General features: G+C 46.8%; 1 protein-coding gene across 3 annotated transcripts in view; it reads right to left on the reverse strand.

Moving 5' to 3' along the window:
* Window positions 1–3014, reverse strand: part of Pkig (cAMP-dependent protein kinase inhibitor gamma) — an 80923-nt gene extending 77909 nt beyond the window's left edge. The window contains exon 1 of one of the 3 annotated variants that reach the window (XM_085697037.2): window positions 2888–3014. The gene's annotated coding sequence lies outside the window, so the exon portion shown is untranslated. Of the gene's footprint in view, window positions 1–1014; window positions 1155–2717; window positions 2838–2887 lie in introns of those variants that run through there. The other 2 variants (XM_048440976.3, XM_048440977.3) reach the window with 2 other exon arrangements.
* Between the last annotated feature and the right edge of the window lie 8716 nt (window positions 3015–11730).

The following is an 11730-nucleotide window of genomic DNA, read 5'->3' on the forward strand; positions in this document are numbered from 1 at the left end:
TTACACTGAACACTTAGAAGCTGGGACATTATAGATTCCGCCCCCGGCATTTCAACACATCTGCTCAGTCGGGTCCCTAGTGACCCCTGGAACTTATTTATTCAGATGGCACCTTCTTACTTTAACGTCTTCTACTTGCCATCTGGGTGGCATCTAACAATGCTGACCTCTGCCCTGGGCCTTCATTATCACACACTCCCTTGGTTTCCTCTTCCAGAGTCACTTCTTGGTGTCACTTAAGTGAATGGCTCTTCCAAGAGGGTACAAAGCAGCAACCCTCAGAGCTGGGCCCTTTTTAAATCTCTCTCATTATTTTTCAGTATCATTGTTTTGTTTTGTTTTGTTTGGGGGGGGGGTGTTGAAACAAGGCCTGTCTATGCAGCCCAGGCTAGCTTTAAATTCCTGAGCCTCCTGCTCCAGCCTGCTGAGTGCTGGGAGTGTAGGTGTGAGCCACAACCGGTCAGTATTCATGTTCCACTGCCAGTTGTAGTCAACTGCTTTCGCCGCCATAAATAAACTATTAATGCCAGGTGTGGTGGCACACTTCTAATTCTAGTACTCCAGAGGAAGAGATAGATGAATCTCTGTGGGTTTTAGGCCAGCCTGGTCTACAAGGCAAGTTCCAGGCCAAACAGGGAGAGACTACATAGCGAGAGTCTGTCTCAAAATAAACAGAGTAATGAACTTGTGTGTATATGTGTGTACTGAAAAAAGGTTCCACTCAGTCCAGCCTAGCCTTGAACTTGTATGTAGCCAGAGATTAAACTCTAGACCCTCCTGCCTCCACCTGCAAAGGGCTGGGAAGATAGGCAGGTGCCACCATGCTGGGCTCTGTAACACTGCTTTCGAATGTGTCTGAAATTCTGTCCCTTTACCTTCTCACCATCTTTCCAGACAGGGCTAACTCACACTACTCCTTCCCCAAACCTTCAAACTAGACTGTGTTCACCTGACCAGAAGTACTCCATTAACAACGCCCATCACACAGCCACCCGTCAGAGGCCAATTTCCTACCTAAGCTCTGAAGGCCATGACGGGAACCAGCTTTCTCGTTCCAGTGTGCACAGTGCCCAGCACCTCAGACTTGCTATCGTTTCCATCTATCTCCCAAGGGCTCAAGTGTTGAAATTTCACTTCCACTAGGAGGTTGCAGCTGAAGAGAGTGGAAACCAGTGTCTAGAGGTGGGACCTTTGGGAGGGAACCAGCAGTAGATAAGGCCATTAGGTTGGAATTCTTGTGACTGGATAATGGAACTTCTTGAGAGAAGGCCAAGGGTGAAGTTCAGAGGCAAAGCACCTGCTTAATATGGGCAAGAGTTTCTTCAACCTCCAGCACCACAAAAAGAGGAACCCTCAAACTCCCCATCTTGTAATATGCAACACTCTGAGCCACTTCAGGGCTTTTGCTATAAAAAGGCTATGGTCAGAAAAGCTACCCTTTTTATTTTTTCTGGTATTTAGTTTTAATAACGAAAAAGACCTATGACAATATTCTATATCTGGTTTCTGAATTACCATAAAGAAATGACTGTAAAGTGAAAAATAAGAGCAATGAGACTGCCGGGCAGTGGTGGCGCACGCCTTTAATCCCAGCACTTGGGAGGCAGAGGCAGGTGGATCTCTGAGTTCGAGGCCAGCCTGGTCTACAGAGCGAGTACTGGGACAGCCAGAATGACACTGTAAGACCCCCATCTCGGAAAACCAGACAAAAATAAGAGTGATGAGATTAAAGAGGGTGAGGGATCTACCCTTGATGAAGCACACCCACCTACTGACTAAAATCCCCTGCCAGCTCACACTTGTATCCTAGAACTCAGAAGATGGAGACAGACACAAGGAGTTCACGGCTAGCCTCTGCGATGTAACAGCAACTAGCCAGTCTACAGGCCATAAATAAGACCCTGTATAAAACAAGCAATCCCCTGAAGACCCCAAAAATAAAATCCCAACTTCCTAAAACTTTACCCCCCCAAAAAAAAAAAGTGTCAGGAAGAGCCAAGTCCTATCTCTCAAACATCAAGTAGAAACTATTTCTGCCTTTCAGATTCTCTTCCAGCCTAAAATTCTTGGGAGATTCTCTACAAGTCGGGCTGTCTCCTCAGGGTTCTGTCTTCCTAACAATCAGCCTCGACTCCAACTCCTGGCCAACACAACGACCGACTTCCTATCTCCTTTGGAAGTAATCTTCTTGTGTAATCTCTCTAGGACCACCACTCTCACTTCTTCAGGTCCACAACTGCTCTCTCTGCGCTCAGTTTCCTGTACGTGCAAAACGACAGCTCAAATAATACCAAATTCTTGTCCATAGGTCTACGGACTGGAGTGGAGTTCCCTAAGGACATGATGTTTCATTCATTTTTTTTCCTTAAACCGCTGGCGATCAGCCCGGGCCCTGGTTCTCAATAAATCCTCATTGATGTTCCTCGCAGCAGTAGCAACAAGGCAAGCTCCCACACAGCGCACATCTTAAATATAAATACATTTTGTGATCATCTTATAAGACATTATCCCCATTGTAGAGGTGCGAAAACTGACGCAGGAATAAGTCCAATATCGACGCCCCCCCCGGGAGGCACACGCATACGTTTTCTTCAGTTCCTAGTTACTCGACGACAAACCGTCAAAGAAAAGGAGCTTTAAAAATACGTTATTTAAAAAGAAAACTTTCCAATGAGCCTCAAGAGATGCGTAAGAATAAAAGCCGAAAGCGCACCCACCCGAAGCGGGCCGGGGTCAGAGGGCGTCGCAGGCGCCCGCTCCCGGGCCCAAGGGACTAAGTCCAGCCCTCCGTCCTTGCCCCGCGTCCTCGCGGCCCGTCCCTCTCCGGTAGCCTTGTGGATCGCTCCTCTCCGAGCCGCGCCCGCCCGCTCGCTCTGCCGCCGCTTACCTGCCGCCTCGTCGCCTCGCGGAGCCCGGGCCGCCGGCGCGTAGCGCCTCCCCGGGGCCGCCTGGCGCCCGCTGCCCGCCGCCGAGCCGTTGCCTAGGCGACGCGGCTGCCGAACTCCCGCGTCGCTCGCGCTACGGCGGCCCGGAAGGGACTCAGCAGCGAGCTGGGGAGAGGAAGGAGGCCCTCGGGCACAGCGAGGAGTGGGTGGAGGAAGGAAAGCTGTCCTGAGCCTGGGGCCTTAGCTCCCTAGAGAGGTGGGCCAACGGAAGCTGGGCGTGGGGAACAGCGAGACTCTAGGGGAGGGCTTGTACCGCGGATACTGCTTGTGTCTCAGTTCATCTTTGGTACTCGAAAGGCGACTGTATGTGCACTAGAGGTGCCCAAGTTTGCTAGGTTGGTAATAAATGGGTTTTGAATTTTTGTTGTTGTTTTGATTTTTGTTGTTGTTATTGTTTTTGTTTTGTTTTGAGTTCGCCTTTGGTTGATTAGTTTGGAGTTTCGATTTTTCTTTTTCTTTTTCCCCCCTTTCTTCCTTTCTTATTTTGCTTTCTTTCTTTTTTTTTTTTTTTTTTTTTGAGACAAGGGTTTACCTATCCCAGGCTAGCCTTCAACTCAGTATGTACCTGAAAAAAACCTTGAACCCTGCCTCTACCTCCCAGCTTTTTTTGGTGGTGGAAGAAGTGGAACTGAGGGCCTTCTTGCTTACTTGGCAAATGCTCAGCCACCGAACTACAAGCCCAGCCCCTTGACTGGAAATAATTGATGTGGAGTGACAGATTTCTCTATTATCATTATCTCTGGTGTGGTAAATAGTGAATAAAATTGGTTTTGGGGGTGAGCATTTCAGCATGGGAAATAAATAACTTGTAATCAGCAATTACACTTCCCGGAAAGATCCTGCGGATACACAGGACCCTCAGCACAAAAGATGTTCCTAACTGTTGTGGAATTCCAATCCACCAGGGAAAACCAAAGACTTAGACTTAGTCGGAATTCAGATGAAATGAATTTTGTTCTTAATGCCAGCAGGAGGACAACAGCCTGAGAGTCAAGTCAAAAGCTAGCGGACGACTGGAGAGATGGCTCAGAGGTTAAGAGCACCGACTGCTCTTCCAAATTCCTGAGTTCAATTCCTGGAAACCACATCTGTAATGAGATCTGGTGGCCTCTCTGGCATGGAGGTGTACATGTACACATGAAGGTGTACAGGCAGTAGGAACATTGTATACACAATAAATAAATCTTTAAAAAAAAGCTAGCTGAGCTGAAGGAAGGGTTTATAAAGGTGATAAAAGTGCTTCACTCCATCCAGCTGTTTCTGGCCCCCATTATACACAGCAGTAATCCCGTTTTAATTCTTCTCTCACATGGGTAACAGCTGCAGGCCACTAGGATCTCCCCGGCATTTCAGTACAAAGGTCAACAGCTATTAGGGGTGCCAGGTACTGGGTTAGGTTCCTTAGACATCACAGGGGATGTGTAAGTTGTCACACAAACCAGACCACCCAGGGAAACTGGAAAGAAGGCTCATTGATAACTGGGATAGCATCAGGTTTTTTCCCCTGTGCATGCAGTAACACAGTGCCATCAGGTTAGGGCTGGCTGCCACATTCCCTCAGAAATGACTGACTACCTTCGAACCTGGTCCAGGCCTGTAAAACATCACGTTTTCATGGGAATTATAGCTGAGCAGTTGTTACAAGTGACCTAAGAACTCTCATTTGGAGAAAGTCTTAAAATAACAAGGATTTAGAGACTGTTAAAAACACTGACTACAGGCCGAGCAGTGGTGACGCACGCTTTTAATCCCAGCACTTGGGAGGCAGAGGCAGGTGGATCTCTGTGAATTCGAGGCCAGCCTGATCTACAAGAGCTAGTTCCCGGAGATAGCTCAGTTGGTACAGCACTTGCCTTGCAAGCTGGAGGACCTGAATTCAGATCTCCAGCAACCATGTAAAAAACTGGGTGGGGTGCCATTTGTTTATAATCCCAGTGCGGGGAGGTTCCGGTAACAGAGTCTGACACACACACACACACACACACACACACACACACGACCGAGATGAATGGTTCATGAGAAATGGCAACCAAGAAATGGCAACTCTGCGTATACATGCACACACATGTAAACAAATCTGGAAGCTATTTAGAAAATCGAAGACTTGAAAGAAGGGATTGCTGGACCTGGTGGCACATCCCTTAATCTCAGCACTTTCTGAATTCTAAATCAGCCTGGTCTACAGAGTGAGTTCCAGGACGTCCAGGGCAACATAGAGAAGCATGTCTCAAAAACACACCGCACACACACACAAACACACACATCTGGAAAACACACCGCACACACACACAAAGTAGGAAGGGTGAAAGAGAGCGGTGGGAGGGAAACTGGATAGGAAGGGCAAAAGCCAAATTATGGGAGTTTTAACTGACTGGACTCAGCAGCTGGTGCCAGTACACAAATAGCAAGGAAGACCGGAAGAGGGTGTGGTGGTTTGAGTAATAATAGCACCCCTAGGCTCCTGTGTTTGAAAGCCTGGTCCCCAGGAAGGACTAGGAGGTGTGGCCTTGTTGGCGGAAGTGCGTTGCTGGAGGATGGGACTTTGACAGTTCAAAAGCCCGCAGGATTCCGAGTTAACTTCCTCTCCCCGCCTCCCTCGACCTGTAGCGTGCACCGAAATATAAACTCGCAGCTACTGCTCCAATGTCTTGTGTACCTGCCTGCTTGCCTGCTGCCATGCCTGTCCTCATGATGAGTATGGACTCTAGTCCGTTACATGACTATTTTTATGTGTAAATTGTCTTGGTCTTTGGTCTTATTGTTGTGCCTAAGTCCTGAGACCCCCCATGAAGACCACCATGAAGCCACTCTTCAGAATGCAAAAGCAAGGTTCATTTATTATGTACAAACTAGTACAAGCTGTCCCCTGCCTCACAGACTGACATAGCAGATGGAGGGAGAAGGACCCCGTCTACTATTGTAAGGGGTTTATAAAGACAACCACAGGACAGTCACAAGATTACAGTTTCAAAGTACAAAAGTGCTTATCCTGTATCACAGTTGGCTAAAAGTTAGGTAAAGCTTAGCTGTAATTCCTGATAGGTTATTATTGTCTAAGGGGGATAGCAACAGCCCCTGGTCCTGTCCTCTGTAGGAGCCAGCCATGACAAACTACATATGAACAGAGCATCCAAGGGAAGTTTTTTACTTCCAACCGTTATCACCTGCCAGTGTAGGACTCAGCCATTAACAAATTTAATAGAGGCCTGAGTCTCAGTAGTTTACCCTGAAGCAATATTTGGTTGTAGGAAGGACTATAAACTGAGATTACCGGAGCACCACCCAAGAACAGACCATTCCACCTGCCAGCATACTCACCAGGACACCTAGACAAATGTCAACCAATTAGAGGTCCTGAACCTCAGAAACTCCTCACCCCTACCTTTACTACTATAAAAACCCAATTCTAATTGAGCTTGGAGCTCTCCCTTTATTCCAATACATTGGACACGCGGAGTTTGCAAATTTGCATAAAATAAAGGCTGTTTGCTTTTACCTACGGGGCTTGGTCTCCTTTGTTGGCTTTTAGGGGACTTGGTGGATTTGTGCATAACATCCTCCACAGGAGCTGTTTGGGTCAACATTTTCTATATGACTACGGGTTGGGGAATGGGCTGCAGTCAACAGCTTTGTGTAACTTGGGTTTTGCCATTAACACTTTCCCTAAGAGGGTCCTGTGACCTTCAACTTTGTCCTGGGGGCTGGTGTGTAATTCAAAGTCCCAAAAGGTCCCAGCACAGAAATGAATTCTCTTCCAGCCTCTTACTATCACACCAACAGAGAAGTAACAGGAAAGAAAGAGGATTAATAAATACGGCATATGGGCAATTGTAGATAAAGGGGTTCAGTGACTCCAAATGCATCTTCTTAGGGATGGCAGGAGCTTTGAGCCTTAACTAACAAGGGAAACAATGGAAACGGTTGGAGCACACAGTCGACAAGGCAGGTGATCTTGGACAAGCAAGTGGTCCTGCCAGGTGGTTCGAAATCACTAGGCTTGAGCTGGGCAGGGTGACCCAAACCTGTAATCCCAGCAGTAGGGAGGCATAAGTGGGAGGATTCCAGTGAGTTCAAAGCACATCTAGTCTACACGGCAAATTCCAGCTAAGTCAGGATTAAATGGAGAGACCCCGTCCCAAAAAACGAAAAAGAGCAGGGCACGGTGGCACGTGCCCTGTGAGTTTGAGGCCAGAGTGGCCTGCAAGAGAGTTCTAGGACAGTTAGGCCTGTTACACAGAGAAACCTTATCTTGAAAAAAAAAAAAGGAGTAGGAAAAGGAGAACTGGAGAGATTGCTCGGTGGAGAGATGGTTCAGTGGATACTTATACTAGAGTGCTTATGTAGGGCCTGGGGAAACGCTGAAGGATGCCCACATGCATGTGGGCTCATTCACCTGTGCAAAGTGACGACAACCCCGAGAGGAACCTGCAGGCTCCTTTTACACAGCTGAAGGACGTTCCAGGGTCAGCTACATAATTAGTCAAGCAGACAGCCTTTACATTAGTGGATTTCTAACTGGCTGAGGTTGGGGCTTATCAGTTTTGGACACATCTGCACCAGCTTGGATGTGACCCAGAAGGGGCTGTTGGGGTTGTCCTTGAGATACTGTAGGGCTAGCTTAGGTCTTCTCTGTTTGTTCTCTCCCTCAACCCTGAATGTAAGGGCCTTCTAGATAAATGGCTCTTTGTTGGAAAAGACACCTGTTTTGCCCTTCTCAGAGAGTTGCAACTTAAATTCAGTTGTAAAGAGTGGGCGAGTAGCCAGGCAGTGGTGGCGACGTACACCTTTAATCCCAGTCTTCTAGAGGCAGAGCCACGCGGATCCCTGTGAGTTTGAGGCCAGCCTGCTCTACCAGAGCTAGTTTCAGAACTGCTAGGACTGTTACATGGAGAAACCTGTCTTGAAAAAAAAAAAAAAAGGTGGGAGAGTTTAACCCCTGCTCTTGTTACTCCCATGGAGGACCTTATTAGGAATATGCTTAAGATGAGCCTCTCTGTCAACACAAATAATTCCAATCAGACCAAATTAGACCGAAGCAATGCCCACATTTATTGCAGCGCTCTTAGGTGGCTGGGGAGGGGTCAGTGCTTGGCAGGCTTTTCCAAAGGTAGAGTTCAGACCAAGGCAACTCCCAGGGGGAGGGAGCTTGAGATGGAGCTTTCTGCTCCACTGGTGCCCCAAGGATGAGTGCCTGGAGCTGGGGTGATACTTCCAATCAGACCTGAGTTCTTTTCCCAGAATCCTCATGTTGACTCACAATCTGCTGTAACTCCAGTTCCATGATCCAACCTCTTCTGGCTCCTCAGACACTCGGCATGCACATAGTGCATATGAAGGACCCCTCGTTTTAACCACAGTTATACCGTTTTGCAAAGGTTCACAGATAACTAGCTCAGGACCTCCGGAATGCTGAGCAAATAACAGGCTTAATTAAGGGCCTCCGGAATTCAGGGCCTCCGGAATGCTGAGCAAAGATACCTGAGGTTAGAGCAAAGACAGCCTTATCTGGCTGCAAGACAAAGGATTTATGGACTAGCCATAGAAACAAAGAACGAGAGGATTGCGAGGCCTGAGTCACGTATAAAGCGGGGCTCGTCATGAGTCAGGGGCTGTGCAATCAGACACCTGGTCGCCAGCCAGGAAAAGGGGGGGGAGGATGAGAGGAACAATAAACCGCTGAGTAGTCCCCTCATTGTTATCTAGGTTAAGAATTTACCACCCTGCATCTCGCTTCTGTAAACCTCGCTTTTTGCTCTCCTATAAAAACCCCTCACCCCCAACCTGCAGGCGCGCAAGTCCTCCGAGAGACTTGGTCGCCCCAGGTACCTGCATATCCCCAATAAACCTCTTGCTGTTTGCATCCGGCTGCGTGTTTTCGACTGATCTTTGGGCATGGGGTCTCTCCCGAGGGAAGACGCCCACGGGAGTCTTTCACATACACATGAAGAAAAAGTGAGTGGATCTTAGAGAAAAAAGAGAAGAAAACATCAAGGCAGGCTGGAGCACACCTTTGTTAACCAGCACTTGTAGGGAGAGGCAAGAGGATCTCCGTGGATGAGTTCCAGGCCAGCCGAGGCTCCATAGCAAAACCCTGTCTAAAGAAAGAGAAAGAGAACAAAAGAAATCAGTAGACTTGAAGATGGCTCAAGATTGTCCTCTTCCCTCATAATCAATTTAGGCTCCCCGCTTCTCTTCCTCTCCCCCACCTCTCTCTCCTTTCAGGTCTAGTTCAGTCTGGACTCTACCAGATATTTCTGGCTGTTTCCTTCCTCATATCTACAATAAACCCTTCTAAACCATAAAAAAATATGAAATGCCATGAGAGAGGATAGCTGCAGAGTAGACAAATGGGAGCAACTGGAGGTACAGGGCTTTGTGGAGACCCATTTCCCTCCAGGTAAAACAGAGTTATTTAGTGGCTGTTGTTGTTACTGTTGTCTATTTTTGCTGTAGTTTTGTGTTTTGGCTGGTTTAGAACTTACTGTGTAGCCCAGGCTGGCCTTAAACCTGAGGATCTCCCTGCCTCAGCCTCCCAAAAGCCATACCCAGCTACCTGAATACTTTGGTTGTTTTTTTCGAGATAGGGTTTCTCTGTTTAGCTGTTCTGGAACTCACAGGCTTGTAGATTAGGCTGGCCTTGAGCACATAGATTCATTCAGACTGCCTCTGCCTCCTAAGTGCTGGAATTATTTCTTTTCTTCTTTTATTTTAAAGATTTATTTATTTATTGTGTTAAGAGTATATGTGTGTCAGGCACATGCTTATTTATAAATGAAAAAAAAAACGGGGATCTGCAGCAATCTTTAATAATCCATTACAATCATCACTGTCTGCCTCTCAACCTTCTTAATGCTCTGACCCTTTAATACAGTTTCTCATGTTGTGGTGACTCCTAACCATAAAATTATTTCGCTGCTACTTCATAACTGTAATTTTGCTATTGTTATGAAGAGTAAGAAAAACATCTGATATTTAGCACCCAAAGGGATTACAACCCACATGCTGAGAACCACTGGTCTAATATTCTTAGTATTATGATGTTAGACATGTTACTTCTGCTAGTCAAATACAAAGAAAAAAAATAAATATAAATCAAGCCCAGGTCGTGACTAGACTTTGATTCTATTCCATGGTCCAGAAGTTTTCCCTTCATGGCTTTACCATCCTGTCTCCTGGAGATACTTTCCTGCCCGTTACTCAGCCACATCTCCATCAGATCCTAGGAATGAGCCTTCTGAACAATGAAGGGAAATTAACATTTGGCTCCTGTCTGTCTGCACTAAATGTGATCCTTGGTCCTCTGGGCACCTGTGAATGGAAGTTCCTGCAGATGATGACACCTTACATTGAACTTTTGAAAGGCTGATTAAGTGGTTAGAACTGTAGTCACTGTGGAGACTGGAATGTTGCAGGTCCAGAGCCTAATTACAATTTTCCTTGGTCTATCCTTATCTCCTTGAGTAGTCATTCATTCCTCTGTCTGACCTTACATCCTGTGATTAACGTAACAGGCCTTTGGCTCCTTAGCTCCCACAAGCCAAAGGCCCAGGCTGTCATCAGATAGCATCAGATCTAGAGGAGAGATTTTGCACTTTGTTGTGACCTGTCTTCCATAGTTTGATTTGTTGCTGTGATACACACACCATGACCAAAAGCAATTTGAGGATGGCAGGGTTTATTCCAGTCTACAGGTTACAGTTCAGGAAAGGAGCTCAAGGCAGGAATCAAATGATCAGCGATCCTGGAGAAAGGCTACTTACAAGCTTTCTCGCTCTGATTTGTGTTCAGCCAACTTTCTTATATAGTCCAGACCCACTTGCCTCAGGGTAGTACCACCTACACCAAATTAGCCGTAAAGATTAGTTAGCAAATCTGACCACGGAATTCTCTGATGTTTCCACCAATATATTTGAGAGTGCCTGCATTTGTGACTTTATTATTTTATGTGTATGGGTGTTTTGCCTGCATGTATGTCTGTTCACCATGTGTGTGTGCCTGGTATCCATAGAGGTCAAAGCAGGATGTCAGAGACCCCGGGAACTGGAGCTACAGAAGGCTGTAGGCTGCCCTATGGCTACTGGGAAATGCTCTAAAAGAGCAGCAAGTGCTTCTTCTTAACTGCTCATCCATCTCACCTGACCTTCTGACCCTTTTCCTTACTTTTTTTTTTAATGATAAAGTCTCCTGTAGCTCAAACTGGCCTCAAACTCCATATATACCATACATAGTAGTAGAAGATACCCTTGTATGACTTTTTTTTTTTTTAAAGACAGGGTCTCTCTGCATAACCCTGGTGATTCAAGAGCTCCCTACATAGACTAGGTTGACCTTGAAATCATGTCTCCCGCCTCTTCAGTAACCAGGACCAAAGGGACAGCACCATCACCCTGAGCCTTACCTTGAACTTCTGATCGACCTGCCTCTACAGTCTAAGCAAGAGGATCCTAGGTGTTGGCCACCAGGCCTGGTTTATGTGGTGGTGGGGTTCAACCTCGGGGCCAACCACTCTACTAACTGAGCTACAGTACCCAGTCCTTGAATATACTTTTACTAAAAGAATATCTTATAGCATTTCATAGTTCTCATTGAATGAAAGGAGGAGATGAACACTCCAAGGTATGGCTGAGGAGAAGGTTTTTATTGTAGATGTGAGGGAGAGAACAGCCAGAGGCGTCTGGAAGAGCCTAGATCAGGGAGACAAAGTAGTGGACTGGACATGGCCAGTGTTATGTCCAGATCACGCTGTCCCCTTCAAAACCAACCAGGAGACCGAGTCCTGTATGTA

This window comes from Myodes glareolus, chromosome 10 (assembly GCF_982192425.1).
Source record: "Myodes glareolus chromosome 10, mMyoGla1.1, whole genome shotgun sequence".
In the NCBI taxonomy this organism is placed as follows: domain Eukaryota; kingdom Metazoa; phylum Chordata; class Mammalia; order Rodentia; family Cricetidae; genus Myodes; species Myodes glareolus.